The sequence below is a fragment of the Rhyacophila brunnea genome, unplaced genomic scaffold (genome assembly GCF_057557595.1).
Source record: "Rhyacophila brunnea isolate RB1 unplaced genomic scaffold, BYU_Rbru_1.0 scaffold_13, whole genome shotgun sequence".
In the NCBI taxonomy this organism is placed as follows: Eukaryota; Metazoa; Arthropoda; class Insecta; order Trichoptera; family Rhyacophilidae; genus Rhyacophila; species Rhyacophila brunnea.
The window spans coordinates 3977210-4001426 of record NW_028232785.1 but is presented as its reverse complement, the minus strand read 5'-3'; the positions used below and the strand labels follow the sequence as shown (position 1 = coordinate 4001426).

The window sequence follows — 24217 nt, the reverse complement described above, 5'->3', positions numbered from 1 at the left end:
CTTTTCCTCAGATTTTAGAAAATCTGAGGACGTATGGTTTTGTGTTGTGGTGTTTTTTTTTCACTAATATTTAAAGAACTTACTGGTAAAAAATTGTGTGCACACTCGTATAATTACCTGTAACACTTGGAAACTATACGAACTATTTTCATTACGATTCGACTCATGAGTTGGATATCTAATAGGTATAGAATGATTTCGCAATTTCATAACATTAAGAATTAATTTCACAATATTTTTCCATAGGTACTGACATGCTCCTGGACTTCCCGTCTTCAATGGGGAGCCGGAATAACGTTTTGTAGGCCTAAAAGTGCATTATTACATATATTAACAGAATAGGAAAGACTTATGACGTATAACTTGGGTATCTGGATAAAAACAAAAATGATAGATTAAGAATACTAATTATTATAATATGTACGTAGATATAAAATTTCAAACCAATAGCTTTAGAGTATAATATTAAGTTTCATAGCATTAAATTGTAAATATTTTTTTAATAGGAATAGCTTGTAAGTCTATGTGAGATTTTTTTTATGAGTATCAAAGAGATGAGTGTAAAATATGCAAGAGTGAAAGAGAGATAGCATGAGATATCTTTTGCATAACTGTACACGTGACATGACCCGGCTCACGGCTAGCTCAATAATGCTACCGGGCCGTCACTGAGGAGACTAGTGATGAACTAGGAGGGTGGATCTCCTTTGTAGTATCACAACTTTTGAATTCCCAAATAAAACTCTCAGCTGGTGTGGTACCGAATTTATTCAGGTTCTAGAGTTCACGGTTTCACAATAAAGTTAACTGTCATTGTTCCCGTAATTAAACCTCATTAAAGTATCAGTAAACTATTTATTTGTTCACTATAGGATCTCTGTGAAATCTTTCACAAGTTTCCAAAAAGTCACACCTAACTCGGAGAATGTATACGCAGATATTCTTTGAATATTTTTATTTCACGAAATATTTTCCCGTAAAAAAATTATAAATTATTCTTTAGTCACATAGTATTGGGTTTATAAAAAGAATAGATTTCATTTTATTGTTGTTTATAAAATTTATTTATGTTCACAGCATGTTTACAAATATTTATTTGTGTTTACAAACTTGTTTACAAAAGGTTTGTTAATGTTTACAAATTTATTTACTAAAATTTGATTTTATAATTATGTTTACTTAATAAAGTTTCAAAAATTTATTTTATAATTCCGAAAAGATTTGTAAAATTTATTATTAAAAACTGAGTTTATTAATTTGTTTTTATAAAACAAATCCGATCACGTAATTTATTCCGATTACGTCACCTCGTATGATGCATAATAAAAAAATAAAATTACTCCGCGACGTGCGTCACTACCGGCAGATACGTGGTATTCGCGCTACGTTTTAGCGGCATACGTCACTACCGACAGATACGTGGTATTCGCGTTACGTTTCGCCCGCCGAAGGGGACTTACTTGTACGTATGTATCGCGAATGTACTGAGAACCATGTCTCGCAAATTTGCAGGGAGGACTGCTGCTTGCTGAAGATCGCTGGTGGAGAGTGTAGAAACTAATGAATATACGGAAAAAGATGTCACCTTTTATACCCTCTGGATAAAGGTTTAACAGGAAACAGTCCGTAAAGGAAAGAAGATATATCCCTTTCTCTCATGAGATAAATTTACGTATATCTTCCGTTCCTGACAACTTTCTAATAGAGATATCTTCTACCTTAGTCGGGTTAAATTTACTCTACTTTATTTTCGCAAAATTATGTCTTAATAGGGGTGTTTTAAACACCCTCTAGAACAAGTTTCTTAAATGCGCAGTTACGATGACGTAAGCAAAATAGTTGATTTTATATAATTTTTCGTGTTCAAACGAAGGGGAAAGTTTTTAGCTTTCCAACGAGGTATCGGAATAGGTATTCGTGTACTAGATAAGGGGATGGCAGTCTTTAAATTTAAGACGTCAGAACGAAAGGTTGACACCCACGTCCAGGTCCTTTCCACCACTCTTGGCCTTTTTAGGCCAATAGAATTTTACTAAGTTTTAATAAAACTATTTGGTCCCGCAGAAACTTTCTCATTCGATATTTACCTTTCGGACGAACATTATTAAGTGAAAATACTATAATATTATACTTAACATTTCCACTTAAATATATAAATGCTTGATCTTAACAAGATGTTAATTATGAGCAGTTACTAACCTATTTAATCTTGCATGGTAACTTTTACATAATAATTTGAATGCAACCTTTAATCTATTTTTATCTCGCAAGTTAACACAGCTGGGCCGCGTATTTGACTGAAATAGATTTTCTTTAAAGTTCAAGGTTGCACGTTAATTTGCGTTTTTAGTTGCGATACTTAATTCCTTTATTTACCTAGGATGCGGCTAAGATTTATTATTGTTTATGGGTAGAAACCCATCTATACCAGAATCTCAAGTTTTTCCAATCGTTATTTTTATAATATTTATTATAGTTAGCGAGTTATTGTGTTAACAAAATCTATAATTATAATTACGCGTCTATAAATATAGGTACGCGTTTACAGTATTTTTATAATGATAGTTCGCCTCTATCTTGTTTCAATAAAATTAGTGTTAAAAATTGCCGCTCATAATTATACAGTGCATAAATTTATAAATGTTGAATTTTCTTTTCCAATTTTCATACATTTCTATTACTTATATAAAAATTATTCAAGCATGTACCTTTCAAATTTTACGCAAACAATCTCCCCCATAACTTATTTTCTAAGTTTTATGGAGATTACCCGGAAATTTATATTCAAAATAGATCGCGTTGAAATTTTACGACGTGACATTTCGAGGCCTGTGGTCACAGTGTTCCAATTACACTCGAGCAGTCTCGATTCTCCGAGGCGAAATTTTTACGTAAAATTTTTATTACATTTACAAAAGAAAAGGTTAACAACATACATTTTACTTCCTATTACTAAACGATTACGCTACTGGTTACCTGTTCATGGTCTTTTTCGACCATTTCATTCTTACTCCTTCCATAGTTTAGAACCATGAGATTTATATATCCTGTTTGTACCTTGTCGTGAGGTTGTCGCACGGCTATTGAGAAGTAGAATTGACTACAAGGCTAGATTTGTATAGTTATGTCGTTAAACCATACTCCGCCATAAACACTAACTGAAGGTCGGCGTTTCTGTTCGTGTCACACGCCGAACTATCAGGCAGCCGTTCATAAAAAAAACATTTGAAGGAGTCGAAAAAAATACGTAGTCGCGAGCGGTCGCGGAATTGAGTCCGCGAACTTTCGCGCCAAATTAAAACGAATGTCGGCCATTAATAATTAGAATATCAGTGATATTAAGATATAGTTATTTAATGAACTATAGAAACGATAATAATAAATACCTATGTCACTGTTTACCATAAGTTTCTTTTTTTATAAAAAATATAACCATTGAAAATACAAAGCCACATGATCAACAAAAAAAACACTTTTTATTTAATTTATTTTTGTGTATCCTGAGTTCAACCAATACCCTGAGCTAGCACAGATCTCAGGATATCTCAAATCGGCGCCCAAAACCTGCAGGTTAGAATACTGTAAAGGTGTTTAGGATCCATGCCTGATCATGCTTATAACATTGTAATATATAATTTAAAATGATTTTTAAAAATATAAACAAAAGTGATGTGCTGTCAATGTTGACAAGGTCGAATGAGAATGAGTAATTTTGAAATTTTATAAAACTAGAAGTAAATGAGTAAATACATTGATCACTTCTAATTGCGTTTCACCAGAATGAGTAACTTTTTTGTAGCTTCATGTTTTCCGAACGTGCACAATATGAATAACACTGAGATCATCAAAATAACTATACACCAGAATGAGTCGTTCTGTGTTTTTTCTTCGAATCCGAATTTAAAGATATGTAATTACATTGCGCACACTTATATGGTTTCAACAGAATGAGACATTTTGTGTTTTCTCATCCTACCAGATGTTCTAGAACAGTAATTACATTGGTCACATTTAAATGGCTTTTCACCAGAGTGTACCATTTTGTGTGTTTTAAAATCACTAGATTGTATACAAGAGTAATCACATTGGTTACATTTCAACGGCTTTTCACCAGAGTGCACCATTTTGTGCGATTTCATCCTGTTAGATCTTACACATGAGTAATTACATTGATCACATTTAAAAGGTTTTTCACCAGAGTGTACCATTTTGTGTGATTTCATATAACCAGATTGTATAGAAGAGTAATCACGTTGGTTACATTTAAATGGCTTTTCACCAGAATGAATCATTTTGTGTATTTTCATAGCACCAGACATTTAAATGGATATTCATTAGAATGAGTCATTTTGTGCATTTTCAGCCCACTAGATCCTATACACGAGTAATCACACTGGTCACACTTATATGGCTTTTCACCAGAATGTAACATTTTGTGCAATTTCATTTCAACAGATCTAATACATGAGTAATAACATTGATCACATTTGAAAGGTTTTTCTCCAGAATGTCTCCTTCTGTGTATTTTCATATCAGCAGATAGTCTACAAGAGTAATCGCGATGATCACATTTAAACGGCTTTTCACCAAAATGAGTCATTTTCTGTAGTTTCATCGCATTAGATCGACGGCTAAAGTAATTACCCGTTTTCTCCGCAAATATTTTTTTATGACAAGCTTTGTGAAGCTGTAATAGAGACAGCGATGTAAAAATATCAAAACAAAAACTGCACACAAAATTTTCGTTATTAAACGATTTTTTTTCTAACCTTATAACGGCTACTAATGATTCGGAATCTGTGACGTTAGATTGTATTTGCTTACATTTAGCACTGCGACTGACTATATTAGTCATCGTTTCATATAGCCCCAATTCTTTTTTAATGTCTTGATAGTCAATCTGTACTTCATTGTATGGCTCCTGTACTTCTACGATCCTCTCTGGCAATCCGAGACTAGCGGAATATGTCATGGCAGTGGTTGCAGGAATCAACTAAAAGAACGTTGAGTATATTCCATTAAAAGGGTGACAAACAACATAGGTATATCAGAAAATAAGATTTAAAAATCAAACATCCTAACGATAAGTAGGAACCTTTTTACAGAATGAAATGGTGTGTTGGTAAGATATATCAGTATGTTCAGTTCAAGTAAATACTCATGGACCCTAAATATATTATGTGAGAAGATTGCTTATGTTCCCAACACAACATATTATCTGCTTCAGATTTCTATGGTAGGTATGCGTAAACCCTAAAATAACACTTATACGGAACCTGGCACACATACTGAATTCACTAGACTTTATGGTAATTCATAATAAGACACCAGTCTCCCATCTATGTTCATCAAAGAATCCTAATCCTATGTGTATTCAGTGACGACCTACATATTTTTTAGCAGCAGACTAGTACTTCTTCCTGAGTGCAAGTCACATAACAATTTTGTTTACAATTTATTGGAATATTGTTTAATTAATTGCTTTACTGGTAGGCATCGATTATATAAATAAAAAAATCATATAAGTTTGCTCTAATGACGATAACATAATATAAAGTGTTTATATTTTTATGCGTTGAAGGTCTAATGGGAGATTGTTCTAGAAAAGGCATCTTGTGCGGGCCTTTATTTCGCTTCACCCACCGCATGAAGAAACATACGTTAGGTGAAAGTAGGAACTGAATGTTGCATGGAAAGTTTATCAACTGAGGGATGGGTACGACTATTGTACATGGGATTCAGTATGGCCAGAACCATGGCAGTAAAAACCATAGCGAACAAAATATTTACGTATTGAGACATTCAACGTTGGTCAAGATGTTCGTTTTGTTTCTATTAATAAAACATCGGCTTTCATTTTTTGCGTTGTAGAATCAAGACTGTTGGTAAATAAATGGCATATATGATTATTTATGTAGGTATTGACATTTGTCAGTTCATTACATCTCTTTACATTACATTATTTTCACACGATCAGTATTTCTGTCAGTATTTAAAATAAAACTACCTACCCGATTCACTCTCTCCGAATAAGCACAACCCTGTTGCTGAGGTTCATAATTGAATGGGGATTTTACGTCTTCAGTAGACTCAGTCTTGATGTCAAGTAGCTGAGTATCTCTTTTCAATGTTATTGTTGTCGGGTCTGAAACAATATTCTGAAAAATAAAATATTACCTTTGTTATAAAACCAAGAATATTTTTAGGACGACTGGCAATACGTGTAACGCTCGACCACACACTCGAGGATTCTCAGTTCTTACACTCTGCAATATGGACATGGTGTCTGTCGTTGTCTAATAAGAACAAGTATTTAAAAATATAATGACAACAAGCATACTTATTGCAAACATTGGGTACTAATCTACCATAATATTTAAATTGTCAATGTCAGTACTTAGTATACATTAATTTGAAATAAAACTAAATACCTAATATTATGAATATAATTGAAGGAAACTTGTCCATACTCAATAATTATGTCGGCCAATCCAATTGCTATAAACCTCTAGAAGAATACTAAATGTTAATTCAAAAATAAATGATCCGGCGATTTATTTCTACCCTAGAAAAATAAATGAATTCAGTTTCAAAATCGTCGCCGCCAATAACAAAACTTTTATTATCATTTGTTGCACTGTCAAGAACAGGAATGTACATTGTTTTAGTTTCGTTTATCCGGAGTCCCATGTTTACAGCAGCTGACTTTATTTTATTCAATTCAATTCAATCCCATTCATTTATTTTACATATTGTGGACATTTCAAATTATAAGTTTAAGACGTTCACAACATGACATTTAGAAACAACGAAATATTATTAAAACAATATTAGGTACATAATAAAAGAGATAGATTCCACAGTATAAATGTTTAAATACAAAAAAATATATAAGTACAAGGAAGTACACCGGATGAGTTAAGCAGACCCTATTTCAAGAATTTATAAAATAACGTCCACCTATACTTATCCTCACGTAGATGGAATATATCAACATCCGAAGCGATTTCATTGAACAGAGTTATTGCCCTCCCAATTGGCATCACCAGGGTAGGTTAGTTCTGCACCTCGGGAGAACAAACAAGTGATGCTTCCGATTTCTAAGGTAGTTATCAGGGACACACAAGTCAATACTACCAAAATGGAAATAAATGCCTTGTTTGTGGGCAATGGTATCAATAACAATGTCAATGTGGTATCAATTGTTACGAAAACTCATAGTTAAAAGTACAGGGACAGTGTTTGCAGCAAAACTAACTGGGGCTATACGGGTGACGTAGGCCGCCCCGAACTGTGTCGCATTTGCACACTGTTTTTATTACACAAAAGACATACACTGTTAAATACGTCTGACAACACAATTCTTAAAACAAACAAAACTACGACATGCAACAATCCGTTATGAAACACTAACCTCAAAAATGTATCCTGCCTCGTCAGTGTCCTCTTGCTTTATGTTGGTAAGCAGCTGGCTGTTTGGATCATGATTCACAGGTACCTCAAACCATTGCTTCTCTTCTGCAACAGGTTCGGAGTCGTCTAGTTCGCGTTTAATATCCATTTTATGCATGCAATTGGTAATCAAGTTGACCGTGGCACACAGACCGTAGTAGGCGAGACTTAGAGATGCCAGATTGACACTCGTGCCAATAGACAATTGGCTAAACGATTTTGATCTCCAGACAAATCGTCTGCATTGCCACCGCCATAATAATCAAGACCGATATCACCTATGACTGTCGATTGTCGACCATACATCCAATGTTTCATATTTTTTTTATATTTCATAATAGAATTGATAGGATGCATAATAATTATACATATTTCGTTTAGTTTAAAATTCGCCATATTAAAATAATACATATAATGTGGCAATACTATTCGGTATCTTTTGTCTATGGCGGGAGCAATGATCGTCTACTATCACGGCTGCAGGATACCGGTTTAGGATTGCTTTCAGTGTGACTCCATAATCTTTGAGAACGAACGCTTTCAAATCGTAAAATGGACGTAAAACGCGAAGGAGGTGACTTCGAGGCTGATGCAATTGAGCAACGTTTGCTCGATGTGTCCTTACATGGTAAAAATCCAGAGTCAAATACTTACATCAAACAATAGGATGCTGACGATCCCTGCCACGCTGCCGAGGTTAGTTTTTCAAATGTTATTTTATTCTCTCTCATGGTAAATATTCTCCAGTGAATCAACAACTGATAACGCCAACTATATATTCATGTAAACAGGAATAAAGGATATTTCCGAAAGAATTATGTAGATATTTTGGAAATCGAATTAGGAATTTATCACTAGCCGTAGATAGAATGAAACTATTTAACACTTTCAACGATTAGGTATAATTACTGTAAATGAGATGCCAGCGATAGTTAAACCGATTTATTTAGATAAGGTAACGTTGGTACATTTGCTTTGAATTAACATTACGTATTCTTATTATAAAGTTTAATTCAGTATAGCAATTGAATTGGTGGACATGATTGAGTATGGACCAGTCTCCTCCACTTAGAGGTGTCCTTATAACATCTCCATAATTATATTCGTAATGTTATTTTGTTTTATTTAAAATTAATTTATAATAGGTATAAATTGACATTGACAATTAATTATTCAAACATTATCGTAGATTAGTATTGTTTGAAATATGCTTATTGTCATTATATTTTAAAATACTCGTTCTTATTGAAGTTTGGCGTTAGATAACGATATACACACCATTGGGTCTATTCTATACTTATCGACCGATAAAAAATAAATATTATCAAACTTAACGTAGGTTTGTATCAAAGTATTAACACTTATTGTAACAATTACAATACGTTGGATGTGATTGTTGCAAACATACATACCCTAAGTTTGATAATATTTATCACTCTAGCGGCCGATAAATATTGAATCGACCCACATGTCCTCATTGCAGAGTGTAAGAGCCGAGACCCCTCAAGTGTGTGGTCGAGCTTCACGTGATTGTCGGTCTTCTTAAAAATATTCTTGATTTTATTACATAATGTTTTCTTTTTCAGAATATTGTTTCATACCCAACAATAATACCATTGAAGACAGATTCTCAGCTAATTGACATCAAGACTGAGCTTATTGAAGCCAATTATGAAGAACCGCAACAGGGTTGTTCTTATTCGGAACAAGTGAATCGTGTAAGTACCTACTAATACTGATCTTGTGATGGGGTGAAATGATTATAGTGACGGAATGACCTGTAAAACATTCGAATATTTTGACATTGTTAGCTGTCACCAGTAGGTAGGTACCATAAAAATAATAAAATAATTTTCATAGGTACCTACTTAATATTTTTTTCTTGTCATTTCTGCAAACAAGAGCGATACCTAACAACTTGACACTGTTGAATGTTTTAGTAGGTATCTACGTAAACATTGTGTTTCCTATGGTTTTATACTGCCACGGTTCGGGCCATTCTGAATCCCATGTACACTGGATGTACCTACCTCTAAGTTGTTATCCATGCGACATTCTGTACTTATTTTCACTTCTAGCATGTTTCTTCATGCAGTGACTACAGGCGAAACAAAGGCTCGCACATGAATTGCGATTTCCGACAATTAATCATTTTTGCCAGTATCTAAAATTTATTCAATACTTTACTTGACACTTGTCTCTAAAACAGCAACACATTGACTGAAATGTCAACTTGAGATGAGTATCATGAAATTCTAACCTGCTACAGTTCGTTATCTACGAGAACACAAATTTAATTGTCGGATGCATTTTTATTTTAAATGTATAAAATATAAACACTGCTACATGGCACCCAACGATGGCTGAGAGACTTATATTATAGTTAGCGCAATAATATATCGATAAAATGACTAATGAATCGTCAAAACCTGATAATAGATCATTAGTTATTTGAATATTCCAAAAGGCGAAGACCGAACTTAAATGAAATAGTACAAATTTTAAATTCATTAGAATTAGTTTTAGTAAGGTACCACAATATTTTTTTGTCATAATTATGTTCATTAAATCCTTCATGGTTTGTTTTTTTTAGTTTGACCCTGCTACTACCATACCGGTGAACGTTTCGAGCCTCAAATCGTCTCGGATGATGACAATGGAACAAGCGACTTGCGATGATATCCAGATTGACGAGCAGGATATTAAAAAAGAGCTCAACATATATATTGAGAGGTACACAAATATCGACGCTGTCACGGATAAACGAAATAATATTCAAGCAAACACTTTTTCTCAACGACTAAGATTTGTGTGCGAAATATGTCTTGATATATTTGAAGCATTAGATTTATTGAACCTTCACAAAATGTCACATGTCAAAACAGTTTTGAAAAGGATACATTCTGACGTCAAATCATATAACTGTGACAGATGTAATTACTCAAGTTGTTCACCTAGAAATATGAAATATCACAAAATGAATCATTCTGGTGAAAAACCATTTAAATGTGATCAGTGTGATTACTCTTGTATACGTTCTAGTAGTATAAAATTACACAAAATGACTCATTCCGGTGAAAGGCCATTTAAATGTGTCTACTGTGAATTCTCTTGTATACAATCTGGTGATATGAAAACACACAACATGACTCATTCTGGTGAAAAGCCATTTAAATGTAACTAATGTAATTACTCTTGTAGAACATCTGGTAAAATAAAAAGACACAAAATTACACATTCTGGCGAAAAGCCCTTGAAATGTGACCATTGTAATTACTCATGTTTAAGATCTCGTGGTATGACAATACACAAAATGTCTCATTTTGGTGAAAAGCCATTTAAATGTGACCAATGTAATTACTCTTCTATCACATCTCGTACTATGAATAAACAGAAATTGACTCATTTTGATAAAAGGGTTTGATTAAGGTGTACATGGGAAAAACAGGAATTTTCACTCTTACGTGAAAAATGATTTAAGTCAGCGCCATCTTTAGATTAATTAAGCCTGAGCAAATCTTATTTCACAAGCAACGAGTTGTCCACTGTTTAGATGTAAAAATGAGATCCCAGGTTGCTTGATATATTAATTCGCCTTTCTCGTTTTAAATTGAATTATAAAATATCTTGAATCTAAAACATTCCTGTATTCAACAGCTGTCAATGTAAGACTAGTCTTTCACACAAAACCGGTGGTTATATTGATTTCTAAAAAAATATGTAGCATTGATCTATGCATTACATTTGTAGAAGTTTATTAATTTTAATGTATTATTTATCATTTAACTCATCTATCCAAATTAAACCATCCTCTGTGGAAAGACAGCTGGAACTATCGATTTGTGATAGCATTTAAAACTCATATTTTTATTAGCAGTGTATCTATATATTATGAATAGTGAAAGAATATGTTTGCTGAAAATAGAATGGCTTGTAATGAAACTGACATCAAATAATTCATACGTTGGTAAAATTGATCTTCACATTCTCTTATTATTCTTATCACGCGTCTTGTGTAAATAAGCCCTTAAAAGGGAGTATATTATGAAACCATGCCAGTGTGTATAATAAAATATGTATCTTAAAATTGGTTAATTTTTATTTTATTACATGTCTAAAATACTCCAGTTTCGCTTGTCTTTACTAACTATCCATTTTAGAAATCTGGTATTTTAAAAGCCACATGAAATTATTATATCGTCGATAAACTGGCAAACAACGTTTAGTCTAAAAATACAGTTTTGAGATAATTGGCTTTTAAAGTTAGGTCTCCAAGATACTGACATCAACATAAATGCGTTGATCTTTTGTTGATGTTAGTAGAAGTAGAATCGTAACGACATAACTGCATATTTCAGCCTTGTGTCATCCTTTCGTAGTTTGAAATGACGTTAACTGCCCACAAATAAACCGATTCAAAATCCTCAAATTAAGTCCCGCAGTTCACACTGATCGGTCTAGCGATTCCTCAGAGTGAGCTGTGGATGATAGAAGTCTACCTGAAAAGGTTATGAACAAATTATGAGTTAGTATTATAAAAGGTATCACGTTGTGTGATTTTTGTAATTTTGTAGGTTTTACTCGCATACATTGCGAATTAATATGTATTTTGAAATATTTTATTATGTTATCAATGTAAATCGCAGATCAAATTTAAGATGCAATGTATAGAACCATGCGAAAGCCATGCTTTTCATATAAATGTTATCAACATGTGAATTCGCACAAATATTGCGCGCCTCTTCCTTCTCTAGTAAATACTATTATAACCCTTGTGTTAGATAGAGACAGCGCTCGGAACAATATTTTCTTCATACGCTTTGATCAATGTATGAAGCTTAGTGAGTGAGAAAGAGAATACTCTAAGACGGGTTCTCTATAGCCAAATCTCGTACGTGTGAGCGAGACAATTCCCTAATCCCGAGATACGGATCAATCAAAATAAAATCTTTTTATGTTAATCTTTTGTGATGCGATTATTGATTTGTGTAAACTTAAGTGTAAGATAAACGTTGTTTATGTTGTTAGAATAGGTATAATAATTAAGTCTTCTTGTAAACTTTGCTAACAAATTGTAATAGTTTGAGAGGTAAGATGTAAATCCATGCAACTAGTCTCTTCACTCCTTCTAGTCGGATCTGATTGGTCCGCGCATCACGAGATAAGTTGTATGAAGAATAAAGAATGTCAAAATATCCTATTTCCGATTATTCTAGCTTTCTCAAAGGTATCCAATTTACTACCTATCAATCAATTCTATCTTATGCATATTTTTTTCGAGCAAATCATTGCGTATTTGCCGATAACCACGTATTTTCTTTCTTGTAGAAAGAGACGGGAGGGTATTCCCTCTCTGGCGAAACTCCCTTCCAATGTCCCTCTGGACCTCTATAAAAGAGGATAATCTCTTATATTCATTAAGGCCTGCCTGGATGAATACGCAGGAGAGACCGCAGCGAGAACAGATTCAAGACACGCTATCGGCGCCAAAAAACCCAAGATCGAAAATGCGAACAAGATGATCGCCAAACTGACAGACATGAATTAACCAAACAAGACACGACCAGAAGACCAACAAGAAAAGAGGAAAATCACGAGGAGACGAACTACGAATTATTTTTACTTATCATCGCCAACCCACAACACAAAGAAAACCAATAAGTAGGTAACTAAAACTACGTTACATGGTGCATACTTCCATCATACGCCAATAATACAGATGAAAGGGACAGGGGGCTATAGCACCGGCACCCTATACCAGTGCTCCGCAACCGGTGTGCCCCGAGACGATGCTCGGTGTGCCGTGGCGCATTGTGTCAAAAAATGCAAATAATTTTGTATATTATACAATACTTACTTAATGGCCAAATTTGCGTGCATGGCTGGTAATATATTTGAGCACCTGAATAAAATTATTAAAAAAATGCAAGGTCAGAATGAAAATATAGTGATATGCTTCACTACCATAGGGATATTAAATAAATTACCTACCATTGAAAACAAGCAATGAATTTTGGGTCCGGCCCAAAAACTTATATTTTTGCTGCAAAAGAAATTTCATCATTACTTTCATACAATCAATACGACTGGATTCAAAACCCTTTTGCAACCAATGCCGGAAATTCTATAGAAGCACTATAATTATATTCGTGAGGAATTTTGTTGAATCGAGGAACGACGTGATGCTAAAAATGAATTTCGCCGATGTTCCATTGGGTATTTTCTGGATTTCGGTTAATAAAGAATATACTCGGATTTCCGACAAGGCTATCGTAGTTCAGCTCCCATTTTATACGACATATATCTATGTGACCAACTTTTTTCAACTCAAGCTATAATTAAAAATGTCAGTCATACTTGACCGGTGATGAGAACTTCGGGTTTCTCTTTCGTCAGAGCTCTAGTGTGGGGGGCCAGGCTTAGGAAGGGTGTAGCAGATCAACCAGATAAGTGAATTAAACACAAATTAGAAATTTTCTCTAATTGTTAAAAAAAAGTCGCCTGCGGCGCTATGTTACCACGCTGATGCTAATATTTTTAAATATCCGATTGGCGAGTATTTGTATTAATAAATACAAAAAATAGCTAAACATACACTGAATACCATTAGTTTTACCTCAAACACCACTTAAAAAACACTACCTACTTTAGAGTATCACACTGTCTTTAACCTTAGCGAAGTAGGGGGCCTGCTTCAGCATGTAGGGTCCATATTATTTTGATGTATAAATTGTTTTACCTGTGGTGTGCCGCGGAATTCTGGGAATACCTTTGGTGTGCCATGGGTGAGAAAAGGTTGCGGAGCACTGCCCTATACGACAATCATACCACAAGAGCGAACAAATCAGTTCCGTCCCAGCGATATTCTCCGGAGCACGTGCAAGACCTCTCGGTCTACAACGCACTCTTCGTAAATAGTTACCGGTCAGATACGCCGCGAATTATCCCTGACGTCATACATAAGTGACATCACGCTTACAGTAGGTATTGCGAAACCTGTACTTAATTTTATAAAACGCCCGTTCCTCGGTGAACATAAAACAAATACGTGAATAATCTTTTAAATCTAATCCGAACGTTTACCTCTCAAATTAAATAGTGCTTTTAAGTGTTCACTTTAACAATAACTAAATAATATAAAACTATTTTATAAAATTATAACTATGTGCCTCATCTAAGATTTTTAAATAAATAAATATTAAGTTCCTAATTTTAATCTATAAACTGAATACGCAACCAAAAGACTATATTAAAAGATAAACATACTGAGTACATAACAAATAATGAATAAAAAAAAATTTAAAATGATTGAACATTTGACATTTTCAAATTCAAAGCGTTCCACGACATGACATAAAGTTTTAATTATAAATGCATGGTAATGTGAGTAAATAATACAATTAAATAAAAGCACACTGAACCATACAGTGAATTAATTTGATAGACCCTATCTTAAAAACATATAAAACAATGTCCACCTAAATCATTGAAGAAAGTTAGATCCAGAGCATGGACCAATGGGTTGGACAAATTGCTAAAAACTAATTCAAGAAACCAGCAAGATTTCTTTTATAATACTAAACGAGAAAAAGGGATCTTATTTTCTCATTAGTTTTTGTCTCTGGTTTCATACAAATAATGAAACTCATTAACTAATAAATAAGCACATATTCTTCTTCTTCGGCCATAATTATTTATCTTTGACTTAAAAAAAATGTTTTTTTTTATGTTTTCAGATACATATTTATTAATTAATACAGTTGAAATTGTAAATTATCAAAAAAATGTCTCAGATTGCAAGCTTCGTATTTTTCCGCTAGGTGCCTCTGCTGGTCATCCCCATGAAATATGCCTGCATGTCAGGTTTAAAGAAAGTTTTAAAGATTTGAATTTAAAAAATTAATTAATACCTCCCGTTCAAGTGCTATCCTCGCCCGTTCAATTTCTAACCTCGCTACCTCCTTCTGAAATAAAATAATACACGTCATTATTTGTGAAAATCTCATAAAGACTCATTCAATTCTATTTATTGCCTGCTTCCATCATTTCATTGTTTGTGACAAATTCACATTTCCCAACATTTTTTTTACAGTAACAGTTGAAATTGTAAATTATCAAAAAAAAGTCTCAAATTGCAAGCTTCGTATTTTCCGCTAGGTGCCTCTGCTGGTTTAAAGAAAGTTTTAACGATTTGAAATTAAAAAATTAATTCATACCTCCCGTTCAAGTGCTACCCTCGCCCGTTCAATTTCTATCTTCGCTACCTCCTTCTGAAATAAAATAATACACGTCATTATTTGTGAAAATCTCATAATGACTCATTCAATTCTATTTATTGCTTGCTTCCATCATTTCATTGTTTGTGACAAATTCACATTTCCCAACATTTTTTTTACAGTAACAGTTGAAATTGTAAATTATCAAAAAAAAGTCTCAAATTGCAAGCTTCGTATTTTCCGCTAGATGCCTCTGCTGGTTTAAAGAAAGTTTTAACGATTTGAAATTAAAAAAATAATTCATACCTCCCGTTCAAGTGCTACCCTCGCCCGTTCAACTTCTATCTTCGCTACCTCCTTCTGAAATAAAATAATACACGTCATTATTTGTGAAAATCTCATAATGACTCATACAATTCTATTTATTGCTTGCTTCCATCATTTCATTGTTTGTGACAAATTCACATTTCCCAACATTTTTTTTACAGTAACAGTTGAAATTGTAAATTATCAAAAAAAAGTCTCAAATTGCAAGCTTCGTATTTTCCGCTAGGTGCCTCTGCTGGTTTAAAGAAAGTTTTAACGATTTGAATTTAAAAAAATAATTCATACCTCCCGTTCAAGTGCTATCCTCGCCCGTTCAATTTCTATCCTCGCTACCTCCTTCTGAAATAAAATAATACACGTCATTATTTGTGAAAATCTCATAATGACTCATTCAATTCTATTTATTGCTTGCTTCCATCATTTCATTGTTTGTGACAAATTCACATTTCCCAACATTTTTTTTACAGTAACAGTTGAAATTGTAAATTATCAAAAAAAAGTCTCAAATTGCAAGCTTCGTATTTTCCGCTAGGTGCCTCTGCTGGTTTAAAGAAAGTTTTAACGATTTGAATTTAAAAAAATAATTCATACCTCCCGTTCAAGTGCTATCCTCGCCCGTTCAATTTCTATCCTCGCTACCTCCTTCTGAAATAAAATAATACACGTCATTATTTGTGAAAATCTCATAATGACTCATTCAATTCTATTTATTGCTTGCTTCCATCATTTCATTGTTTGTGACAAATTCACATTTCCAAACATTTTTTTTACAGTAACAGTTGAAATTGTAAATTATCAAAAAAAAATATCAAATTGCAAGCTTCGTATTTTCCGCTAGATGCCTCTGCTGGTTTAAAGAAAATTTTAACGTTTAGAATTAAAAAAATTAATTCATACCTCCCGTTCAAGTGCTATCCTCGCCCGTTCAATTTCTATCGTCGCCCGTTCAATTTCTATCCTCGCTACTTCCTTCTGAAATAAAATAATACACGTCATTATCTGTGAACAATAATTTGAACTTATTTGAATTAAATAACATTTGAATGCCAACATAGTGTACTCTCATAATGACTATCATACAATTACTAGCTGACCCGGCAAACGTTGTTCTGCCATATAAATTATTTATTGTGAATATTTTGGTTGTTAAATAAAAAATAACGAATGTATCGTAAGTGTGTGGGGATGGGATCTATGACAGAAAGAGGAATGGAGCGCTGTAGACGATGACCGCCGATAAAAACAAAAAAAACACCAACCATTCATTTCCTCAATTCAAAATGAGTAATGATGTTCATAATTAATGAATTACCTGTGACAGGATCTCGTTGTTTAATGTGTATGTAATATCCGTCTTGTCTCTTCCAGAAAATTAGCGGATATTGGAGAGCGTCGTATGCACGGTGTGTGTCAGCGATGAACTCCAGATTATTGTTTCTTCTTAGAATCACAAATTCTCGCGTCGATGTGCGGTCGCCAACCATTATTCCAGCAATGTCGTAAAAAATTTAGTCGCATTGAATCGACGCACGTGCTCTCCAGCTGATGTTTAATCAGGATTGATGACAATAGCGTGATTGTCACTTTGCAATTCGTGCATGACGTGTGCTTTGAAGAATTTCAATAATTCATTGTGCTCATTCAATAGGGCGTACAGTTCGCCGACAATACGCCTGGCATTGAGCGAATTGAGGTTATTGTAGCCGAAACGTGCATCCACACGATTGATGTCCTCACCGCCCATGAAGTAGGTTTGTAAAAAAATATGTGGTTCGTTTGGCATTGGCAGCAATGAGCCTACTTTGTGGTATACCTGGCCTTTGATTTTTAACGTAGAATGGTATTGTTGACCATTTGCCGGAGTATTATGAACTATTTCTATTGCTCCGAACGAAGTCATTTGGAAACATGAATTGAATGTGCGAATGGACTTCAGGAACAGGTTTGAATCTGGAACTGTGCCGATGAGCAAGCCGTTCAATGGTTCTGGTGGTATCTCAATTTCTGGTAGTTGCACTTTTCCTGATGTGCAACACATCCCGGCTGACTCATGTTTGAATTTGAGCGCAAGACAATGGAGACATTCTTTGTCCATAGCACCAATCAGCACTTTCGGATGAGCGGAATATTCAATATCTGGCTCGTACTCGAATGCAAGACGAAGAAATAAAGCGGATGTAAATGCTCGATGTACTTGTTGGCGTTGTCAATCATTTGCTCTGCGTGTGTTGACTACGAACCGGCGCGCTTGGCTCCGTTCCAATTGTCGTTGTTGATTTCGTTCAGCTCGTGCCTCTTGTGATTGAGATGCACGCACGTTTTTATTATCTTGTTGGATTTGTTCGTCTGTTTTTTCTGCTCTACTATTTTGCATGTTTGTGGCTTTATTCGTTCGACGGCCCAAATGGCCCCCCTTGTGTCTTGCTGGCATTGTGCACTGTAATACACGCACACAAAAATAGATAAATTAAAATAAATCGTACAAAATTTTGCACGCACTGCGTTGTGATATGCCAAATGAAATGTCAAAATGACGCGACGCTTTTCTTGAATTCTTCTCGGACGTGGCGCCATCTGTCATTCAACAACATAAATAATTTCATTCTGTTTGAAATACGAACGACGGTTAAATTTGTTCATACAAAAATAATAAAATCGCAATTTAAAAAATGGGAGGGTGGGGGTAGAAGCGTGAAAATTTGGGGTTATAGGTATTTTTTGATGCCAAATAATAAAAAAAATACAAAAAAAATGTCAAAAAAATAAAAGAAAAATTTAATAAAAAACCCTAATCACCTAGCGTTATGAAATATACTTGTTGACCTATTCTCATACCTAACAAATATACTTTAAAAAAAATCATAAAAATCGGTCGAGCCATTTCGGAGGAGTGCGACCACAAACATTTTTAATAAAGTTTCGTTACCTCTAGCGCATGCTCTTCGTCCATATGCTGCAGTAGCCGTGCAAGCTGCGCTCTTATGCACCCCTCTCCTACGGTCGAAACGCCCACCTGAAACAATAACATTTCCTATTACATTTTGTGCATTCAACTGCCTATCATACTCGTTTACATTAATTATTTCACTGCTCAATAAAAACTGTCTAAAATAAAAGTGAGAACTCAAATAAATATATAAATTGATTAGATTAGATAAGACACGTTTTCTGAACAATTGGAAATTCTAGGTTATGTCATTGTTGCAGCAAATGAGCAATTTTATACCTGCGTATATTTTTTTAGAGTTAAGTCTTTTTATAATCTGATGTCAATAAATACTGATGAAAAAAGTGTTTTTTTATGTTTTATACATTTTCAAAGTTATGATAATAATCGCCATCGCACATATCTACCATTCTATGTGCATATTTTAGTTTGAAAATGTACTCCACAATTATACAACGCATAACACTTCGAGCGCATGGATAATTAGAGATTTTCAAGTACATTATATTATATTTGTTTTGATTTATCTGTCTGTAACGCATGGCAACAGCATACACACATACTAGTTATTATAACATTTATTTAAAAGAGCACTTAAATGTTTGAATCATGTTTAACACGTAAGTAGATCAAACATTATTACGTAATTCGCTGCTGTCTACACATTAAACAAGAATACAAAATAACTGACACGAAACATTGCTCATAAACTAATAAGTGTGCAGAACAAAACATCACTGTAGATATTCACAGCACCAGGATTTAATATGCAACAAATTTACTCGACCCACTTAATTAGACTCTTAATGAATGTCAATAATAAAATACTAATATAGGTAGGTACAGTGGCGCACCCAGGATTTATTATTGGGGGGGGGCCCAAGGAGGAGAATGTAAATTCGTCCCATAGGCTCTTTTTCTTCTTCATATAAATATTTTTACATTTTTTCACAATACACCGCGATATATTTGTACAGTCTCTTCTAGTTTGTATTAAATTTGAGGCATAGTGGCGGTAACCGTTGAGCGTGTCATCAGCGACTGGCGGATTGGAAGTGAACAGCGACCATGCTGGACATGTGTACCTAGTATGCTAAAACATTACTTAAATAATATCGGCTGTGCTACCCACTTGGTCTAGAGCAGTGTTTCCCAAAGTGTGGTACGCGTACCCCCTGTGGTACGGGAAGAGTTTGGTGGGGGTACGCGCTGCACCGGGTTATGGCTACGCCTGGTGCAACAAGCATTAATACAACATCCATGCTAGAAGGTTTATCGCATGCGGAAGAGCAATTGTTGGAATTATTAGCTTCAGACGGATTCTTGCAAAATATATATAAGGAGTGTACTTAAACATCATTTAGGTTGCAAGTGCAACATGTATATCCAGTTTTAACAGAGAAATTGCTGAAATACATCTTGCCTTTTCCAACTTCATATCTATGTGAAGTTGCTTTTCAGCATTTGTAGACATTAAGTCAAAAAAAGGAACAGTCTTTTGGGTATGGAAACGCATCTCTGATTAAAATTAATAACCAGGGAACCGAATTATGATGATCTGTCGTTTCAACATAAATAATTTCATCCTTCTCATGGTTTATAATGAATGTTATTTTTTATAATATAACTTTTATTTATATTTTATTATGAATGAATTTTATTTTTCGTTTATTATTATTTTGTTTATGTACTACAAAAGGAATATATAAATATATTTTGATTGTTATTGAAGTACTTATATGCATTTTTCTTTGACGAGGAGTACTCAGTGTTACGAAAATTATAGAAGGGGTACACAGATGTCGAAAGTTTGGGGAACACTGATCCAGAGAGCTACAATATTTATGCCGAATTCCACCGAAAAAAATGTTTTTTTGATTTACACGGGTAGTCGTAGTAGTATCGTTGTAGTCGTTCTTTTCGCCGAATTTTTATCGCCGATTTTTGGTTTGTTCCAACATATTAATTGAAAATGGACAAAAAAGGTATTATTGCATTTAAATTATACACAACCTACTCAATACAACACAGCCTAATATCTCGTTTATCGATCTTCTGTCTATTGCAGTCGGTATACCTACACCATGGCCCCCACAAACGGGTCCTCAGGCTAGGGCAGTGGTCGGCAAACTGCGGCTCTTTGGCCCCTTGAGTGCGGCTCTGCCACAGATGCTCTCTGCCATATTTGGCATGGCTACAAAGAAGAAGCAAAGAAAATGGACGAGAATAACCGTAAAAGTAATGTTGAATATACTGAGACTTCGCGTTTATGTACCTGTATTTATGTGTAGAGAAAAATTGGCGCATTCAAATTTAGAGAGATACTACAACTAAAAACTCGTAATTTTGCGCTTAATATTCTGTCGATGATGCAAGAAAGCAGCTGAGGAGAAGAGTCAAGAAAAATAATGTTCTGTATTTGATTAGGTACTGAATAAAATCTTCCAACAATGTTAATATTGCAAGTTTTGTGGTTAGTAAAAAGATTTCCAAGAGAGGAAATCAAGAGTAAATTGAGAAATCGATTTATTGATGAGAACCTGGAATCGTGCTTAAAATTAAATCAACAACATACGAACCTGACTTACACAAACTTTACAAGGAGATGCAAGGCTATTATTCACATTGAGTTTGTCAGTCATTGTCAAGATTCAATTTTATGGATACCTGACTGTTTTACCTGTTTTATTCAGCGTACCTACCTATAATTTAATTAGGACTTAAAACTTTAATTAAAGTTTATTGGGTAAATTAGCAGTGTACCTACTTACTACCTACGTAAGTATATAATTTAAGTTTAAGAAATTTGGCTCTCAAAAGAAATCTCAATCGTTTTACTGTTGATATTTGGCTCTATTGACTAATGAGTTTGCCGACCACTTGGCTAGGGTATTTGACGGGCCCCCTATCCACCGCTTAGATTAAAAGCAGTGTGAAATACTACATTAACGTTTTTCAAATTGTGTTTTAGTTCAAATTGAGGGTACTTATACAGTGAATTATTGGCGATTTTCAATACATCTACTTTAATAATGGAGCTGTCGAGTATCGACACATAATAATCAGAAAATATATTGGACAATTATATAATTAAAAATGTTCATAGTCATGAAGTATAATAGCGCCGCAGGCGACTTTTTTTACTATTAAAGCTAATTTATGATGTGTGTTTATCTCACTTATCTGGCCAACCCGACACGCCGGGCCCCCCACAGCCCGGGCCCTCAGGCTAGCGCCCTGTCAACCCTCCCCAGCCATGACCTATACCACTCCGGAATTCGGGTGGACACCGAGATTTTCATTAGCGAACGGGTTTCTAAAAAAAACCTGACATTAGTGTTTCGAAATTTTTGTGTTAGAAATTAAAATCTAAGAAATTTTACTAAAAAGGGTGCTGGAGAATTACAAATCATTTTTTGCCGTGTTGTTTGTCTAAGTCCAATGTATAGTTTATTGGCTTTCGCTTTCAATGTGTAAAATCATTCTGATGATTTTCATATTTTGGGGGGGGGCAAGGCCCCCTACCCACCCCCTGGGTGCGCCACTGGGTAGGTACCAATACATAACAGGCAGTCCTTTTCACAAATCTAGTAGGTATACTAAAACAAGGTACCAAAGGAGTTTAAAATCCAATCATTAAACCTAGGTACCTTATTATTGTCCGTTACGTTAAATTTATATAAAACATATTATTGCGTAGTAGGTACACTTTGAAATATAATAATAATAACGGTGACTTATACACATGATCACATAGAAGCACGATGTATATTACAGAATTTGTACCTATTTAAAATAATAATAAAATATTGTATAAGTGGGTAAGCACCTGAATTATTGGCTCGCATTTTGAATATGAGCAACTAGGTTGCGGATCACTGTCTTCGACAAATTCTTCTTTGAAATCAACTCGGAGAGGATCAATTTCAGTTTTAATATCAGCAAGGCTGGTAACAGGACTCTCAAAAACAAGACAAAAGGTATTTTATAATACGTGTTTACACCTATATTATTATTATGCGTTGAGCACAAACACATGGACGTTACTGTATGTGACCTATTCCACGGTTCGATACCGTCGAGCTATTATTAATAAACGTTCAACAGCTATCTTCAGATGAATAAAGTACCTAGTTAACCAGCAGCCATGCAGACGCAGAACCTATAGGTAGGAAGGTAACTAGTCAAATGATCGATATGAAGTGTCAATACAACGATGTATAATTTATTATACATCGTTCTTATTATACATTGTTTTATTTGCATCAGTAAGAAACCACTTTAACGAAGAATGAACACAATCTTACAATGATTAATAAGTTTGGAACACCTAACCTCAATAATGCTGTTGGCATCGAAAGCATTCTCCTGCTTTATGCAAACGTTTGTAACCGGATCGTTTGGATGCATTGTTGTGACATGAAGGCGTTGCTGCTCTTCCGCATCGTCTAGTTCGCGTTTTACATCCATTATACGAAGTTTAATTAACGCAATAATATTACAAGAGTCGGTAAGTAGGTTGTCAGACGTGACAATAGACAATTATTGGCTAAAATAATTAATCTCTCGGCCATAGACAAAGCGTCTGTAAACAGTCGAGGTTAATAATTTATTATTATGTACCTACGTCTGTTGACTAGATTCTTAAAAAAACATTGCATCATAGATAGGTTATAAATTATTTATTGTAGGTACCATATATTATTATTTGAATGTCACTCAGTGGTTGAAATAGTACAGGTGTCTATATGACATGTCAATATGCTTCACGACAAAAAATTGTCGGCATTAAACTTAACCGAAAAAGGTAATAGGTAGGTACCTATTCACCACATTATCATTGCAAATTAATAAAATGCACATTATAAAAAATCTGGTCAAATATGAGATCATTTTACTACTTATCTTATTTTAATATAACAATAATAATTATATAGGTACCTAGTATAATTATTATCTGCCTACTTCCTACATAAAATCTATCTTAAAAGAAAAAAAGTATTCAAAAGAGGTAACTAAAGCAATTATTGGCTGTTATTTAACATGGATTTTTTTAAATTCACCGGTAGGTAAAAATTTTTGGTCGGGATAGTTATCTAAATAAAAAGGGTCTCGGTATTTCTCAAAATATCAATTAATATAATAATATTATAGCACGTCATAGCTAATAAATGACAACGCGCTCTTTTTCTTGGAATGCGTACTTTATAAATTATTCAGTGACAAAAGGATGGCAACACTGCGGCATATTGTCATTTCACGGCTGCCAAAATAA

The 24217-nt window shown here is 34.2% G+C and overlaps 2 long non-coding RNA genes across 2 annotated transcripts; both read right to left on the bottom strand.

Moving 5' to 3' along the window:
- Positions 1–11536: 11536 nt before the first annotated feature.
- LOC147076186 (uncharacterized) lies at positions 11537–16336 on the bottom strand. Its single transcript, XR_015069660.1, has 3 exons — positions 16281–16336; positions 15363–15416; positions 11537–11951 (listed from the first exon to the last, which is right to left on the bottom strand). It is a non-coding gene; the product is annotated as an uncharacterized LOC147076186 (long non-coding RNA).
- Positions 16337–16586: 250 nt separating this feature from the next.
- Positions 16587–18983, bottom strand: LOC147076185 (uncharacterized). The gene is made up of 3 exons (XR_015069659.1): positions 18922–18983; positions 16893–16967; positions 16587–16640 (listed from the first exon to the last, which is right to left on the bottom strand). It is a non-coding gene; the product is annotated as an uncharacterized LOC147076185 (long non-coding RNA).
- Positions 18984–24217: the final 5234 nt, after the last annotated feature.